This window comes from Triticum dicoccoides, chromosome 6B (assembly GCF_002162155.2).
Source record: "Triticum dicoccoides isolate Atlit2015 ecotype Zavitan chromosome 6B, WEW_v2.0, whole genome shotgun sequence".
Lineage (NCBI taxonomy): Eukaryota > Viridiplantae > Streptophyta > Magnoliopsida > Poales > Poaceae > Triticum > Triticum dicoccoides.
In genome coordinates, this window is record NC_041391.1 from 154,820,433 (window position 1) to 154,829,028 (window position 8,596).

Here is an 8,596-nt window from a genome sequence, read left to right on the forward strand (position 1 = left end):
GTGTATTATATTGGTCTTTGCTTGTTAGTTTACCACAATCATCCTTGCTGTAACACACCTTTTGGGAGAAGCCTATTTGATTTGGATTTGCTAGAATACTCTATGTGCTTCACTTATATCTTTTGAGCTTGTTAGTTTTTGCTCTAGTGCTTCACTTATATCTTTTAGAGCATGGTGGTGGATTAATTTTGAAGAAATTTCTAGTCTCTCATGCTTCACTTATATTATTTTGAGAGTCTCATAGAACAGCATGGTATTTGCTATGGTTATAATTTGGTCCTAGAATGTTGAGCATCCAAGTTGGGTATAATAAAAACTATCATAGAAAGTGAATTGGATGCTATGATCAATTTGATGCTTGATAATTGTTTTGAGATATGGAGGTAGTGATATTAAATTCATGCTAGTTGGGTGATTATGAATTTAAAGAATGCTTGTGTTGAAGTTTGTGATTCCCGTAGCATGCATGTATGGTGAACCGCTTTGTGATGAAGTTGGAGCACAATTTTATTTATTGAATGTCTTCCTTATGAGTGGCAGTTGGGGACGAGTGATGGTCTTTTCCTACCAATCTATCCCCCTAGGAGCATGCGCGTAGTGCTTTGGTTTTTGATGACTTCTAAATTTTTACAACAAGTATATGAGTTCTTTTGACTAATGTTGAGTCCATGGATTATACGCACCCTTTCACCCTTCCATTATTGCTAGCCTCTCTTGTACCGTGCAACTTTCGCCGGTACCATACACCCACCATATACCTTCCTCAAAACAGCCACCATACCTACCTATTATGGCATTTCCATAGCCATTCCGAGATATATTGCCATGCAACTTTACACCGTTCCGTTTATTATGACACGTTTCATCATTGTCATATTGCTCTTTGCATGATCGTGTAGTTGACATCGTATTTGTGGCAAAGCCACCATCATAATCTTCATACATGTCGCTCTTGATTCATTGCATATCTCGGTATACCGCCGGAGGCATTCACATAGAGTCATATCTTGTTCTAGCTTTGAGTTATAATTTTTGAGTTGTAAATTCATAAAAGTGTGATGATCTCCATTATTAGAGCATTGTCCTAGTCAGGAAAGGATGATGAAGACGATGATTCCCCCACAAGTCGGGATGAGACTTTGGACTTTACAAAAAGAAAAAAAGGGAAAAAGAAAAAAAGGGAGAAAGGCCAAAAAGAAGAAAAAAAGAAGGCCAAAGAAAAAAAAAGGAATGAGAGAAAAAGAGAGAAGGGACAATGCTACTATCTCTTTTTCCACACTTGTGCTTCAAAATAGCACCATGATCTTCATGATAGAGAGTCTCATATGTTGTCACTTTCATATACTAGTGGGAATTTTCAATTATAGAACTTGGCTTGTATATTCCAATGATGGGCTTCCTCAAAATGCCCTAGGTCTTTGTGAGCAAGCAAGTTGGATGCACACCCACTAGTTTTATTTTGTTGAGCTTTCATATATTTATAGCTCTAGTGCATCTGTTGCATGGCAATCCCTACTCACTCACATTGATATCTATTAATGGGCATCTCCATAGCCTGTTGATATGCCTAGTTGATGTGAGACTATCTTCTCTTTTTTGGTCTTCCCACGACCACCATTGTATTCCACATATAGTTCTATGTCCATGGCTCACGCTCATGTATTGTGTGAAAGTTGAAAGAGTTTGAGATTATTAAAGTATGAAACAATTGCTTGGCTCGTCATCGGGGTTGTGCATGATTAAATACTTTGTGTGATGAAGATAGAGCAATAGCCAGACTATATGATTTTGTAGGGATAACTTTCTTTGGCCATGTTATTTTGAGAAGACATGATTACTTTGCTTAGTATGCTTGAAGTATTACTATTTCTTATGCCAATATGAACTTTTATTTTGTATTATTTGGATCTGAACATTCATGCCACATTAAAGAAAATTACGTTGAGAATTATGCTAGGTAGCATTCCACATCAAAAATTCTCTTTTTATCATTTACCTACTCGAGGACGAGCAGGAATTAAGCTTGGGGATGCTTGATACGTCTCCAACGTGTCTATATTTTTTTATTGTTCCATGCTATTATATTACCTGTTTTGGATGTTTATGGGCTTTATTTTATACATTATTATCATTTTTGGGACTAACCTACTAACCGGAGGCCCAACCCATACTGGTGTTTTTTTTGCCTATTTCAGTATTTCGAAGAAAAGGAATATCAAACAGAGTCCAAACGGAATGAAACCTTCGGGAGCGTGATTTTTGGAATGAACAAGATCCGGAGTACTTGGAGTGCAAGTCAAGAAACAACCGGAGCCTCCACGAGATAGGAGGGTCCGCCCCCTTGTAGGGCGCGCCCCCCTGTCTGTGAGACCCTCGGGCATCCACCGACGTACTTCTTCCTCCTATTTATACCTACGGACCCTGAAAACATCCAGGGGCACCACAAAACACAATTTCCACCACCGTAACCTTCTGTATCCGCGAGATCCCATCTTGGAGCCTTCACCGACACTCTGCCGGAGGGGGAATCGACCACGGAGGGCCTCTACATCAACATCCTTGCCCCTCCTATGAGTTGTGAGTAGTTTACCACAGACCTACGGGTCTATAGTTATTAGCTAGATGGCTTCTTATCCCTTTTTGGATCTCAATACAATGTTCTCCCCCTCTCTTGTGGATATCTATTCGATGTAATCTCTTTTTGCGGTGTGTTTGTCGAGATCCGATGAATTGTGGGTTTATGATCAGATTTATCTATGGATATTAATTGAATCTTCTCTGAATTCTTTTATGTACGATTGAGTTATCTTTGCAAGTCTCTTCGAATTATCGGTTTGGTTTGGCCTACTAGATTAATCTTTCTTGCCATGGAAGAAGTGCTTAGCTTTGGGTTCAATCTTGCGGTGTTCTTACCCAGTGACAGAAAGGGTTGCAAGACACGTATTGTATTGTTGCCATCGAGGATAACAAGATGGGGTTTATATCATATTGCATGAGTTTATCCTTCTACATCATGTCATCTTGCTTAATGCGTTACTCTGTTCTTATGAACATAATACTCTAGATGCATGCTGGATGTGTGGAGTAATAGTAGTAGATGTAGGCAGGAGTCGGTCTAGCTGTTATGGACGTGATGCCTATATACATGATCATGCCTAGATAATCTCATAATTATTCGCTTTTCTATCAATTGCTCGACAGTAATTTGTTCACCCACTGTCGTGGATCTAAGTCTGACAGTAGAGTGGGGGGTAGGTATGGAGAGGCAAGGTCCTAGCTATGGAGAGGTTGTAAGCACAAGAGATGTACAAGTTCAGGCCTTTCTCGGAGGAAGTAAAAGCCCTACGTCTCGGAGCCCGGAGGCGGTCGAGTGGATTATGTGTATATGTATTACAAGGTGCCGAACCCTTCTACCTGTGGAGGGGGGTGGCTTATATAGAGTGCGCCAGGACCCCAGCCAGCCCACGTAGGAGAGGGTTTAAGGTGCGTTAAGTCCGGGGCGTTACTGGTAACGCCCCACATAAAGTGTCTTTACTATCATAAAGTCTACTTAATTACAGACCGTTGCAGTGCAGAGTGCCTCTTGACCTTCTGGTGGTCGAGTGAGTCTTCGTGGTCGAGTCCTTCAAGTCAGTCGAGTGAGTCCCTCGTAGGTCGACTGGAAGGTGATCTCTTCTAAGGATGTCCTTGGGCAGGGTACTTAGATCAGGTCTGTGACCCTACCCTAGGTACATGACTCCATCATTAGCCCCCGAATGGATTGAGGCTTGAGTGATGAAGGAGTTGATGCTGTTTCTGATTAGCCTTCGCATACTGGTCATGTGTTGTTTTGAAAAAAATCTCTTTGATAGTGAACAACTTTTCTTCAGTCGACTCGATCCATTCCTTTCCTTCGTCGAGTGATCTTTTGGACTTCGCCGATTTCCGAGCGACGGATCGCAGGAAATCCCGCGTTTGGCAGACCGATCTGTCGTTCGCGGATTCCGCGGGATGCGAAATATGGGGAAGCGCGCGAAGCGGGGCGGACCGCGGTGTTCGGATGGGACAGGGCATAGACGCCTTGATCCCCGCGCCGCTTTTTTCGCCACGTATCGCGTCCGCGTAACTGTTCAGGATATGATTAGATCGACCGGGCCCACCTGTCATCCACTCGGAAGGGATCTTATAAACGCGCCCGACGAGGGTTTTTTGAACAATGCCTCAGCATTCTCTCTCTGTTCCCTTCGTCTCCGCCCAACGCGCTCGCTCTCGCCTCCGCACAACTTCCCCTCGCGCGTCCCGCCGGCAGCCATGGTCAAGGAGAAGACGGCGGCGTTGGAACGCGCGAAGAAGGCGTCGGCGACGGAGAAGGCGAAGGGGAGATCCACCAGTCGTGGCGGGTCTTCATCTAGATCTCGCCTGCCGAAAGGCTGGGTCCAGGGAGATTGGATCCAGTCGACCATCACGGAGAAGGATCTCCTCGACATGGCCAACGAGGGCCTGATCCCTCATGGAGCTGCGAGGCTTCCGGGGAAAGAGTGGCAGCCCCAGCCGGAAGAGGGTGAGTGCGTGCTTCTGGCTACCCATGTCGACCGCGGATTTTCTTTGCCGCCGAGCATTTTCTTCCGTGGTTTCTTGAACTTCTTTGGAGCGCAACTCCACCACTTCACCCCGAATTCTATCGCCTACCTTGCCGCGTTCGTGTCCATGTGTGAGAGTTTTCTGGGTTGTCGACCGCATTGGGGCTTGTTCAAGCACATATTCACGTGTCGCTCTCAGACCGTGAAGAAGGCGAGCCCAGGCGATGAAAAAACCCGAGTTGTCCAAATGTGTGGGGGTCTGGGGATCCAGGTGAGGAACAAGAGCACCTTCCCAGCCATGACATTTCCTGAGTCAGTCAGAGGCTGGCAGTCGACCTGGTTCTACTGCCAGGATCAGTCGACGCCGGGGCAGTCGAGTGGACTCCCTCAGTTCACCATGGGCCGAGTGAACAAGCCCTCCTCTCTGAAGGTGATTCCGGAGGAGAAAGCTGACGTGAAGGTGCTGATGGAGCGTGTAGTTCAGTTGGTTCGGGAGGGAGTGACGGGTATGGATCTCCTGGAGGTTTTTCTTAGGCGTCGTATCCAGCCTCTTCAGTTCCGGAGCCATTGCATGTGGTTGTACTGCGGGACTGAGGATGTGACTCGGGTCAATCCAGAAGCAGTCGAGGATGCCACTCTGGAAAGGTGGATGGCTGCTGTTACTGGGAACAAGGATAACCCTCGCGGAGCCAGAAGGATTCCTCCACTCGACTGCCACAGTGATCCAAACGAGGTATGTCTGCTCCACTTCCCATTGTATTCTCGTCACATTTATTTCTGTTTTCTCTGCCGATCGGTCGACTGATCTTTGTCTTGACGTCTATCTGGCCCTCACTGAGCTGTACTCGATGCCCAATGGAGCACAGGCTCTGACCGAGGAGGGAGAAGAGAGCGGGGGCGAGAGTCAGGAGGAGGAGTGGGACTCGGACGCCGCTGAGGATGATGATGATGATGATGACGATGACGATGATGACGATGAGGACGAGGAAGAGGAGGAGGAGGAGGTCGCACCACCGCGCTTGGAAAGGCGGTCGAAGCTTGTCCATGACCCTGCGACTGAACGTGGCAAGGGGGTTGCGACTGTTACACAGTCGACCAAGCGCCCTCGGACCACCTCTCCGGTGCCGACTGAAAAGGCGTCGAAGCAGCCCAGGGCGGCCCCGTCAAAGTCGACCAAGCTCCTGCCGAAGATGAAGGTGTCCATCCCCACCATATCAGGGTAATCATGCTGCTTAAGTCTTCTTGTTTTGTGCGAACTTTATCTCTGGTTGGCGCTGGAGTCAGTCGACTGATTCTTTGGAGTTGCAGTGCTGCTACTTCTGAGACCTCAGCCCGGGCTGACGACCATGAGATGGAGGACGCAGCAACCTCAAGACCTGGTACTATACTCTTAACACCGTTTCTAGTCGACTGACTCATGATCTCTAACTCTGATCCTTTTCTGTAGCTCCATCCAATGTTGTTATCACTCTCCCTGATGATGATGAAGATGAGGAACCGCTGAAGCACAGAAGGAGTAGGAAAGCGTCTGCCAGCAGGGTGCCCCAGGATGTGACGGTGCCTGAGACTCTGGTCGCAGAGGAGGAGAACACCACTCGACACACTGTGTCCTTCGCAGATCCACTAACGAGTGCTCTGCAGCCCTCCCTCTTCACGATGCACCACGTCCCAGAGGACCAAGTTGGCGCCGCGAAGGAGGCGATACGCCAGGCAGGGATCATGATGGAGCAGTTGAAGACCATCCGGGATGCGAGTCAGGCAGCTTACGACGCCAGTTCCGCCCTTCAAAGCAATGTTCAGGTCAGTCGACCACCGCTTGTTATGTTAGGATATGCTATCAAAAACTTTTCTTTCCAGAATTTATAGTAATCACCCAGTGGGTGTGTCGATTTAAACTCCATGTTAGAGGGGGCACACTGAGTGCACCCGCTGGGTGTAGTCCCCAAGGCTAAGGTCGACTGCTGGCAGTCGGCCTTAGGCTTTATAAGTTCAATCTTTCTGTCATTCGACTATGGCGACTGGATTTCGCAAACCGGTGGGGGCATGCTGAGTGCACCCACTGGGTGTAGAGGGTGTGTCGATTTAAACTCCGTGTTAGAGGGGGCACGCTGAGTGCACCCGTTGGGTGTAGTCCCCAAGGCTAAGGTCGACTGCTGGCAGTCAGCCTTAGGCTTTATAAGTTCAGTCTTTCTGTCATTCGACTATGGCGACTGGATTTCGCAAACCGGTGGGGGCACGCTGAGTGCACCCACTGGGTGTAGTCCCCAAGGCTAAGGTCGACTGCTGGCAGTCGGCCTTAGGCTTTATAAGTTCAGTCTTTACGTCATTCGACTATGGCGACTGGATTTCGCAAACCGGTGGGGGCACGCTGAGTGCACCCACTGGGTGTAGTCCCCGAGACTGTGGTCGACTGCTTGCAGTCAATTACAGTCTTAAAGAATACATCTTGTTTTTTTTGAGGTCGACTGGTCGACTCTGTCTTCAATAGGATTAGTGGGGGCACGCTGAGTGCACCCACTGGGTGTAGTCCCCGAGACTACGGTCGAATGCTTGTATTCGGCTGTAGTCTTAGAAACACATGATTTTCCCTTTTCCACTCGGAAATGAATTATCCTTGACATTTAGTCGATTGATTCTTCGCAGAGGTCCTGTGACCTTGCGGCTCGCTACACTCAGCTGGAGAACAAGCACATCCAGCTCGAGTTGGATTTGAAGCTGGCTCAGGAGAATCTGTCGAAGGCAAAGGAGGAGACCAAAGGTATGTTTGGTGAGACCTCGACGACTGCTTTTTCCCTTTATTTGTTTCAAAATCTGATCTTGCTGTAACTTGCAGGTAAGGTGAAGGAGGCCCAACAGAAAAAAGACCTTGAACTAGCTGAGAAGATCAAGCTTGCCGACGAGAAGTTAGCTTCAGTCACCAAGCTTGAACAAGAAAATACCAATCTGAAAGCTGCTCTTGAGAAGAAAAATGATCTGGAGGCCTTCCTGAATGGTCTTGCCAAGAAGCTGTTCCTTATGCTTGAAGGTAAACCTTTATGCTCAACAATCATTTTCAACTGTGATTTTTCCATTCGACCGTTGCTTTGACTCGGTGATCGCCCTTGCAGAATTTTGTCAAGACTTTGAAGAAGAGACTAGCCGGCTGGAACCAAACCTTGACCCCGTCAATTCTCCGGTGGACGACGAAGTTGCCATGAATGTTTTCCGACTGGAGTCCCATGTTGCAGCTGTCGTGGACTATCTTGCAAGGCTGAAGGTCGCCACATCTCGCATTGACTCAACGCTCTGGCCCAGGGAGACACTCCAGCATGACCTCGAGTCGCTGATGGCTCGCTTGAACACGGTCCCTGGTCGAGTACAGGAGTGGAAAAAATCTTCGGCTCGGTGCGGTGCAGATGTTGCTCTGTGTCTGGCCCGAGTCCACTGCAAAGATGCACGAGAAGACAAGCTGGCGGCCCTCCGGGTGGCCAACACCAAAAAACAGGACTTCAGGTCCTTTATGGAAACTTTCATTGCTGCTGCCACTCGGATCGCAGACGGAATTGATCTTGATGAGTTTGTTGCACCTTCCAGCCCTCCACAGGAGGGGTAAAAAAACTTCTTTTAAGCTCGACGCTTTAAATTTGCCTCGGTATGCCGAGTGGAGTTGTAACCGATAAACCTTAACAGGCTTAGCGCCTGAGCACTTTTGGTTCCTTTAGGTATCGTTCCGAACTTGAATTTGATGTTTGAACATGATTGCTTTTGGCTTGAAATGTCTTTTGCAGGTTCAAAGCAATACGCTCACTGCAGTCGACTTATTCCTTAACCCACTTAGGCGAGCACTGGGCTGCAGCTAAGCCCCCGAGTGAGAGGTTTGCTCTTCACTCGGGAGGATTTTTATATCTTAGGCGAGCACTGGGCTGCAGCTAAGCCCCCGAGTGAGAGGTTTGCTCTTCACTCGGTAGGATTTTTATATCTTAGGCGAGCACTGGGCTGCAGCTAAGCCCCCGAGTGAGAGGTTTGCTCTTCACTCGGTAGGATTTTTATATCTTAGG